Source organism: Chiloscyllium plagiosum, chromosome 6 (genome assembly GCF_004010195.1).
Source record: "Chiloscyllium plagiosum isolate BGI_BamShark_2017 chromosome 6, ASM401019v2, whole genome shotgun sequence".
Classification (NCBI taxonomy): Eukaryota; Metazoa; Chordata; class Chondrichthyes; order Orectolobiformes; family Hemiscylliidae; genus Chiloscyllium; species Chiloscyllium plagiosum.
The window spans coordinates 92,217,465-92,227,925 of record NC_057715.1 but is presented as its reverse complement, the minus strand read 5'-3'; the positions used below and the strand labels follow the sequence as shown (position 1 = coordinate 92,227,925).

The 10,461-nt window shown below is 40.3% G+C and overlaps 1 protein-coding gene across 1 annotated transcript in view; it reads right to left on the bottom strand.

The window, feature by feature from the left end:
• LOC122550816 (FRAS1-related extracellular matrix protein 2-like) overlaps positions 1-10,461 on the bottom strand; it is a 238,936-nt gene that overhangs the window by 102,807 nt on the left and 125,668 nt on the right. The window lies entirely within an intron of this gene.

Below are 10,461 nucleotides of genomic sequence, written 5' to 3'. Positions count from 1 at the left end.
GTCCCAGTCGATGTTTGGAAAGTTAAAATCCCCTACCATAACTACCCTATTATTCTTACAGATAGCTGAGATCTCCTTACAAGTTTGTTTCTCAATTTCCCTCTGACTATTGGGGGGTCTATAATACAATCCCAATAAGGTGATCATCCCTTTCTTATTTCTCAGTTCCAACCAAATAACTTCCCTGGATGTATTTCCGAGAATATTCTCCCTCAGCACAGCTGTAATACTATCCCTTATCAATAAACTAAACACGAGAAACCTCGATTATCCAAATGACACGGGTGGGGAGTATTTTGTTCGGATAATCGAATGTTCAGATAATCGAATGCTGGATAAAACAGTTGGCCAAGCATCGGGACCTTGCGATCTTGTCTGGATAATCCAAAATTTGGATAATCCATGTATGGATAATCGAGGTTCCTCTGTATCAAGTGCTGTGCATAATGGGCGGCCAATTTGATGCTGTCCCTTTAGCACCAACACTCAAGACCAACTTCTACCTCTCTATCTCTGAAGCATTAAGTATTTCACAGCTGACCATTCTTGATCTGCAAACTGATCGGAAATCATTTGGAGTGATCTGATAAGAATATTTCTAAGACATTTCAAATCAGAATGAACAAGTTAACATTAAGTTCCAAGGCTATTCTGTTAATAAAGAATACTACTTGTTTCAAAGTGGTTCAATTTGCCTATATATATCGGATCACATAAAATGTTAACTTATTACTAACTCTTTTAAGGGTGAAATTTAAGCTAGTAATAGGAAACTGGATTATGAACTTCCTACTGAGCCTGTAAAGCATGAAATCAGGACAGGTGTTTTTATTAAATGGTGTCCAGCACATTATGCTCGGAAAGAGGGTCAGATTTTTAGACTTATTGCAGCCTGATGTAACAATCATGTTGTAAGGAAAGACCTTATATCTCAGCTTCCTTAACTCATCCTCTACTTAACCACAATTCCCAATTAAAGAGGAGTGTGGTCACGTGGCTATAATGCTTAAGAAAGTCATATTTAAGCCACTGCTTTTTAATGTGGTGCCCTGCATGTCTTGAATGAAACTCTATCACTTAAAATTGTTTCCATATTTGGAACCAAACAGTCAATCAATGATGGTAGTGTTTGGAAGGAAAAAAATGAAAACTGCACTTCCAGCTTCGATTCCTAACTCTGGAGGATAGCATATGAAAATTCCAAACATTCTCTATTGCAGTTTATTGAAATCTTGGTAATAACTGAATTTTAGCTTTGTACAATTATTTTAGCTTTTAGGATGGGAGCGTTATGGAGGGAAATTATAAAGCCAAAAAAAATGGGTAGGTTTGAGTTGGGCAGGAGTTTAACACATTAAAAAGCTGAATCCTGACCCCAACCCATTTACAATCTGCTGGATTTTATGGAGATGGGTTGGGATAAAAAAGGAGGATGACCAACACACTCCTAGGAGGTGGATTGGAACTTAGAATACTGTACTGAGACTATGCACCTCACAGTTATGGATCATTCTGGATTTAACACTGTGTGACTAGATTTTCAGAGTATTGAGAAACTTGAAAGCTAAAGGAAAGAAGCACTATTTGGTTAAGGAGGTGTGTGCCAATCAGTCACCTCCATCATTTACAACCTCCCTAGTTCCCCACCAAAGCCTCCAACTCCCCCATCCTCACCCTGTGTCCTCATATCACCCCCAGATCTGATCTTAAACAGTAAAGCCTTCAGAGTCCCTCCACCCATCTCACTAATGAACAGTAAAGCCCTAGAGCCCCTCCACCTGTCCCACAAATAAATTTATCACTATTGTGTAAAGTAAATGTCACTTTAAAATTGTCACTGAACCATCAATTCTTCCATTTAAATTGGAAATTTGAGAGTTTACCACCAATTCCACAACTGGAACTGTGTAACCTAACTTGACTTCCACAGCAGTACCAAAGACGTATTACACCATCAGATGGAACATTCTTCAGATGAGAAGTTAGACTGAAATCCATATTACTCTCTCATGTGGACGTTATGAACCTAACTGCAGTGGTCCATGCACCAATGCCACTTAAAACAGACCTAATTCTGGTCTTTTACAGCACTTAAACATATACTTTACTTTTTACAAAGTTTGTAATAATTTCCAGAGGCATGGTAAAATGTGATACAAATGGGTACTGACCAAAGATGACTATGATAGAGTCATTGAATCTCTACAGAGCAAATAGAGACCATTTGGTCCATCAAGTCTGCACCAACTCTATGGACAGCATCCCATCCAAACCAAGCCCCACCTCGCCATCTCTGTAACCCGGCATTTAGCATGGCCAATCCACCTAACCTGCACGTCTTTGGACTGTGGGAGGAAATAAGAGAACCCAGCGGAAACCCATGTAGAGGATGTGCAAACTCCCCTCAGACCATCACCCGAGGTTAGAATGGAACCCAGGTCCCTGGTGCGGTGAGGCAGCAGTGCTAACCACTGTGCCACTTGATCTTTGAACTAATTTCAAGTATGTTAATTACACAGTACATTATCGTACTGCTCAGACATTGTTGTGCATGTTTTAGAATTCCCGTTGGTTTTTTTTGGAATGTATCACATCAGGCAACAGGTACAGTCAACACTCTGCAAAATGTATATTATGAACCTCAAGAGTAAGAGTTGACAGCAGGAGATTTTGTGAAGGTAATTCCACCTGAGATGCATTGACTTGAAGTAACAATAAATTTTAAACCCTGCCATATCTCACTTCAAAGCCTCAGTGTTTTGGTTTGTTTAATAACTTAAAATTAAATGGATGTTAAATCTGATTCAACAGCTGTCAGCTGTAGCACAAAGAAATGAATTGTTTGACTGGGTCTTCCTGTTGAAAACCTTTAGTATAAGTTCACAGCATGGATGCTGTGCATTATTTTGTATGAAGTACACAGAACAATGAAGTCACGACACAAAAATGATACATTTAAGGCCATAGTTGTTTAATTGAATAAGGAAGCAGCTTCAAAACCATACTTCCAGCCCTGATCTAACAGCAACCACCTTGCAAAAAACAAAACGGCACTAATGCCTGTAATTCAAAGCAAAGCATGATGTATACCTTTACCATCAGCTAGTCCAACTTGAATGAGCTGAATGCATTGTATTTCCAAATGATTCTTTTCCCAATTTTCAAACCATTTTCATTTCGTTTAAATTGTGGTGTATAAAGCAATCTATTATAACCATTCTTCCATTATTAAAAGACAAAGCTTCACTACAATACTGAATGTTCCAATCTAACATGTTAGCTTGCTGATTTGCCTGCTGTAAATTCCCTCAGACAGGCCATGCTGTGGATTGTTATGTGCCATCTGTGCAGCTTTCATTTGTATTGCTTAGTAGGAACAAGTGGGTCACATGAAGACCATGCAAATTAATTTGTCCTGCACAAATATTAAACTTCCTGTAATCAGTAACAGAACTATGAAAAAAAGTGAGCAATCCAAGTGCTAGTTGAATTTGAACATTTGTGTCAGAAGTGCAAATAAATAAGGTTAATGTAAAGGTGGCAAATGATCCATTATGCAATCAGGGAATTAGAGCAGTCACATTTTATCGGGAGAGAAATGTACAGCCACATTTTGCTCAGAGAAAATCCAACAAACAGAACACAAACCAAACAAGGAATCTAACACACATGAAATAGTAACAATATTTGAGAAGAGTTTTAGCTCAGGTTGATAGCAAATAAGTTAGCTCGCTGAGCTTGAAGGTTTGTCTGCAGACGTTTCGTCACCATACTAGGTAACATCATCAGTGAGAATCTCTGGTGAAGCACTGGTGGTATGTCCCGAGTCTCTATTTATAGGTCTTAGTTTCTTAAAGTGGGTGATGTCATTTCAAGAGAAGGTAGATAGGTTCTAAATTGATGTGTTTATTTATGGAGTTCTGGGTAGAATGCCATGGCCTAAGAATTCCTCTGTGTGTCTTTATTTCGCCTGTCCTAGGATGTGTGTATTGCCCAGTCAAAATGGTCTCCTTTGTTGTCTGTATGTATGGAAACTAGTGATAGTGGGTTGCGTCTTCTGGTGGCCAATTGGTGTTCATATATTCTGGTGGCAAGTTTTCTGCTAGTTTGTCCGATGTAGTTTTTTTTTAGTTCTTACAAGGTATCTTGTAAATGGCGTTAGTTTTGCTGGTGCTATCTATTGGATCCTTTAGGTTCATTATTCGCTGTTTAAGTGTACCGGAAAGTTTGTGCTTAAGCAGCTGGGATATTTACTCACAGTAGCTAGGGAGTAGTGCATGGAGACTAGAGGAAAGTGGCTAACTCAAGTCTGGGACTAAGCTTCACTGTACTGAATCACAGACAGAATGGTGACATCCCTAGCCCTGCACTCATCCCTGGAATATCTGAACAACAAGGTCACCTATGTCAGACACCTGCTCATTGACTACAGCTCCACCTTCAACATCATTATCCCCTCCAGTTTGATCTCAAAACTCTGTGACCTAGGTCTCGGCCACGCCCTCTCCAATTAGATCCTCAGCTTTTCGACCCACAGATCACAATGAGTGAAGTTAGGTAATTGCACCTCCTACACAATAACTTTCAATACTGGAGCCTCACAGGATGCATCCTTAGTCCCCTACTCTACTCCCTGTACACCCACGATTGTGTTGCCAAATTCTGAACAAACGTCCTATACAAGGTTGCTGATGACATTACTGTAGTAAGACAGATGTCTAACAACAAGTCAAAATACAGAAAGGAGATAGAGGCCTTGACATGGTGCAAAGAGAACAATCTCTCTGTCTCAACGTCAGCAAAACTAAAGAACTGATCATTGACTTCAGAAAGAAAGGAGGAGAACATGCCTCCAAAGACATCAACAGAACTGAGGTTGAGAGGGAGGAGAGCGTCAAGTTCCTTGGAGTGATGATAACCAGCAATCTGTCCTGGACTTCTTATGTAGATGTGACGGTCAAGAAAGCACAACAATGCCTCTTCTTCCTCAGGCCATTCAGGAAATTTGGCATGCCTGTAAGGAAGGACCATCAGCAACTTGTACAAATTCACCATGGAAAGCACACTGTTCAGGTGCGCAATGGCTTGATATGGCTACTGCTCTTCCCAGAACCGTAAAAAACTACAGAAGATGGTATACCGAGGTCCATCATGGAAGCCAACCTTCCATCTGTGGACTCCATTTACATGGCTTGCTGCTGCAGAAAGGCTGCCACTATCATTAAAGACCCATTGCATCTCAGTAATGGTCTCCTACAACCATCAGGCAGAAGATAGAGAAGCCTGAACACACGGACCAGCAGGTTCAGCAACAGATGAATGGACTCTCTAGCCTCAAATAATGCTGATCTTGCTAAAGTTGATCTTGCCTAGCACACACCCTGTACAATAGAAATTGTAAGCCTTTGTCTCAGTCTTTCTGATCCATACATCCTTGCTTACTATGATCTGCCCGTAATATTCATAAACAAAGCTTTTCACTTTACTTTGGTACACGTGACAATAAATTAATCAATCAATCAATCAACCAGTGTTGGGACAAGCAAATCAGAGAACAAAGTAACTCTGAAAATTTAAACTACATTTACTTTAATGAAAGGGTCTTACAGGTAAGGCTGATGAACGCAGGGTATGTTTGGAAACATGGGATTGGGGCGTCATAGCTATTACAGAAACTTAGCTGAGGGATGGACAGGATTTGCTCCTCAATATTCCAGGTTTCAGATGCTGGAGGAAGGATAGAAAGGGAGGCAAAAGATAAGGGGGACTGGTGTTTTTGATTAAGGAAAACATTACTGCTGTAAGTAGAGAAAATATTTCTCAAAAACCGCCAGTGAAAATATATGGGCTGAAGTTAGAAATAATAAAGGAATGGTATTGTATTATAGGTTCCCCCAGTAATCAGACAGTAATTGAGGAACAATTATCTAGCGCGATCTCAGATATATGTAAGAATAATAGGGTCGTCAAAGTAGGTGATGTTAATTTTCTAAACATTGACTGGGACTACTCTAGTATTAAAGGTTTGGATGGTGAAGAATTTGTTATACGTGTTCAAGAAAAGTTTCTTTATCAATATGTAAATGCTCCTACTAGAGAAGAAACAAAACTTGACCTTCTCTTGGACAACAAGGTAAGGCAAATGACTGAAATGATAATAGGGAAAACTTTGGGTCTAATGATGACAATTCTATGGGTCTTAAAATAGTTATGGAAAAGGATAAGCCTTCCTTATAAGTTAAAGATTTTAAAAGGAATAAGGCAAATTTTAGTGGCATGAGACAAAAATCTTTCAAAAGTTAATTGGAGTAGATAGTTCACAGATAAAGGGACATCTGATAAGTGGGAGGCTTTCAAAACTGTGACAACAAGAGTTCACAGACATTATGTTCCTGTTAGAGTGAAAAGTAAGGCTGGTAGGTTTAGGGAAAAATGGATGAATAAAGATATTGAGATTCTTGTCGAGAATAAAAAAAATCATGTATTATATATAGACACTGGGTTCAAATGAATCTCTTGAACAGTATAAATAGTATAGGGGCATTCTTAAGAGGGAGAATAGGAAGGCAAAGATGGGATATGAGATAGTTTTGGCAAATAAAGTCAAGGATGATCCAAAGAGATTGTATAAGTACATTAAGAGCAAAAGAGCAACTAGAGAGAGAATACAGCCCCTTGAAGATTAAAGAGGTCATCTTTGTGTTGAACCTCAGGAGATGGGAGGGATATTTTTGCATCAGTTTTCACTGCAGAGAAAGAAATGGAGGCTAGAGAACTTATGAGAAATAAATATTGATGTTTTGCTGAACCTCTTATTAAGATGGATAAATCTTCAGGACCTAATCTAGTATATCTAAGGATGTTGTGGGAAGTTAGGCAAGTAATTGCAGGACCCTTTACAGAAATATTTGTATCATCTGTAAGTGGGGCTGAGGTGTTGGATGACTGGAGAGTGGCTAATGGTGTACCTTTGTTTAATAAAGGATGTAAGGAGAAGCCTGAGAACTTTAGACCTGTGAGTGTAACTTCAGTGGTGGGTAAGTTGTTGGAGGTGATTCTGAAACATAAGATTTATATGCATTTGGAGAGACAAAAAATGATCAGGGATCATCAGCATTGTTTTGTGCAAAGGACATCGTGTCTCACAAACTTGATAGAATTTTTTGAGGAAGTAACCAAGAAGATTTATGAGGGCAGAGTGGTAGACGTTGTTTATTTGTTATAGAATTGACAGACCCAGGGTTTCAGGTACTTAATTCTTTGAAATTTGGGTCACAATTTGATAGGGTGGTTAAGACGGCATTTAGCATGTTTGCCTTCATTGCTCAGACCTTTGAGTATAGGAGTTGGGATGTCATGTTGAGCTTGTACAGGATGTTGGTGAAGCCTCTTCTGGAGTACAGTGTCCAGTTCTAGACAGTATATTATTAAGCTGGAAAGAGTTCAGAAAAGATTTACCACGATGTTGCTGGAAATTGAGGGTTTGAGTTATAAGGAGAGGCTGGATAGGCTGGGACTTTTTCCACTGGAGCATAGAAGGCTGAGGGATGACCTTCTAAAGGTTTATAAAATCAGGAGGGGTATAAATGTAGTGATCGCAGGCATCTTTTCCTTCGGATGGAGAATGTCTAAGACTAGGGGGCATATTTTTAAAGTGAGGGGAGAAAGATTTGAAAAAGATATGAGGGGCAACATTTTTACACAGAAAGTGATTCATATGTAGAATGAACTTCCAGAGGAAGTGGTTGATGCAGCAACAGTTACAAAGTTTAAATGATAAGTACATGAATAAGAAATGGCTGGAGGATATGGGCCAAGAACAGGTAGATAGGACTAGTTTAGTTTGGGATTATTGTTGTCATGGACTGGTTGGACCGAAGGGTCTGTTGCAATGCTGTATGACTCTATAATGGTTGATCATATGGTGGAAACTTTCAGTCAAAAGGAGATAACTAGAAGCTCCAGAGGGCAGGTATTCACAGAAACCATTAAAGCTTTGGTCTTTAAATGGAGAGGGTGAAGGGTCAACGAGGGCATGGAATTTTGAAAGTCATGGCTCTGCGAGTAAATGAAAAGGGGGAGGCTGAAAGTTCATAGGGGTCATGGGGTCAGTAACACAAAAGGTATTGTGAAGGATGGGAATGAACTCTCGCAATGCAGACAGAGCATCCAAGCTGCTCAGACTGAAACAAAGTTGGAATGTTGCCAGATTGGATTGAAAGACTTACCATGTAATAACAGCAACACCATAGGACCAAACCTAACCTACATGCAATGATGGCAGAGAAAGTGTTTTTGGGGTGGAGTAAGAATCCTGGAATTAGAGACCTACTAGGGACAATTGCAGTAATCATGCCTCCATAATGTCACCCGTCTCTCTACAATTTGTACTTCATTGACAGGCCATTCAATGTCCAAGAATGCAATACCATGGCCTCAAGCAATCATATCATCAAATTGTGTGCACAAATTTCCTCCTTGTCATGTCTGCTAAGCAAATGTAATTAGATAAACATAATTAAAAGCATCATCTGAGCTTATCGCATCAGAAAGATATTCCACAGCAGTTTCCTCAAGCACCTTGGAGGTCTGTGCATTGAAAATAAAATCTGGATGCAGTATTAGTGTCAGCTCTGTACGGAAGCAACACTCATTGTGAGAAGCGGTAAGTGCTAGTTTTTACTTCTAGCCCTCTTAGCTTATTTTTTGAAGTTAATTTAATGCTTCCCCTCGCCCAACTGAACTTATTTCACACAGCTTTGATGTCTAATCACCTCCTCACTAAATCTATAATGCGGACTGCTCAGACAGCCTTTTGCATCCCAATGAACCTGTAACTGCGAGCTGTGACTAGCTTGCAGCTCATACTTGCTTCTGTGCTTCTTTACCACATTCTCAGCCTTTACCAACAAATACTGTTTCTCCCTTCTGGCCTTTCTATAGGTTTCTGTGTAGGCCCTCTTATTATTCAATTACTTCACTGCTACTGAACCTACAGCTGCTGTCCAGCTGTATGAGTGATGCTTAAAGATGGAAAGTCTCTCAAAATGTAAACTGAAAGGCCTTCAGAATTCACTGGAATTCATTCTATACAGTTAAATCCAAGTCTAATCCTCACCGCTGGTCACAATGGTAATTGGTTTGGTAATTGGTTACTTGTGGTTAGGGTAGTTCACTGACACCAATGGAATCATTATCAGAAAACCCTGTTTTCTTAAACAAGATGCTGTTTATTGCACGATAGCGATGGGGTTACATTATTACGAAGCACATTGTTGCAACAGCTGAGAGGAGATCTCTGGATATTAGATCTATACCCCATGAAATCCTAAACTGTTATGCCCTGTCCCTCTCTCCAAGACTGTACAACATAATTTGGGTTAACTTAATGCGGTCTCCAAAATTAACTCTTTCAGTACTTTCACAATGTGCTAACGCTCATGTGCTGGGTTTTTTTCAGATTACTTATGGTGTGGAAACAGGCCCTTCGGCCCAACAAATCCACACCGACCCTCCGAAGGGCAACCCACCCAGACCCATTCCCATACATTTACCCCTTCACCTAACACTATGGGCAATTTTGCATGGCCAATTTACTTAACCCACACATTTTTGGACTGTGGGAGGAAACCGGAGCAGCCGGAGGAAACCCACGCAGACATGGGGAGAATGTGCAAACTCCACACAGACAGTTGCCCGAGACGGGAACTGAACCCGGGTCTCTGGCTCTGTGAGGCAGCAGTGCTAACCACTGTGTCACTGTGCCGCCCACATAGTTTCTGGTTTGTGTAGAATGCATTTTTATGGGGGTTGGGGGCGGGGTGAAGAACGATGTTATCTGATGAAGTTGTTTCATGCCAGAACAACCAGAACATCAAGTAAACACCTGCAAAAGAGTTTAACTACGGAGTACTGGATCTTAACTTGCAGAGTTCTTTGCTGCCAAACATTTGCTGCCATCATTTGAAATATCCGTTTTGTTTTGGCAACATTCAAGAATAGGCTGAGTGTCTCTTGTATACAGAAACTGAAGAGATTAAATTCAGCTTGCAAATCCAGTACAGAGAGGGCCACAGACTCCACAGCAATTGCAGGGCACAAATGCTTTTGTGGCACAGAAGCAACTGAGGTTCAAGAGTTTTCCATCTAGGTGGTCTTTCAGACTTACACCACAAGTCATCACAAGTCCAAGTCTACAGACTCACCACACTCCTGTACTACAGTGAGACCTGGACTATGTATCAGTGACAAAGTAGATAGGCAGAGCAACTTCACCAGCAATGCCTGTGCTGCATTCTCTGGAGTCAAAGGGACTATCATGTGCTTGCAACCTTCTTGAAGCCAGCACTACAGGCATTCAGACAAAACTGCTGTAAGATCAATAACAGTACCTGAACATGGGTCAAAATGGCTGTAAACTGTCTGCCCAGTCAGGTCCAAACTTCTCCATACTTAAATTGC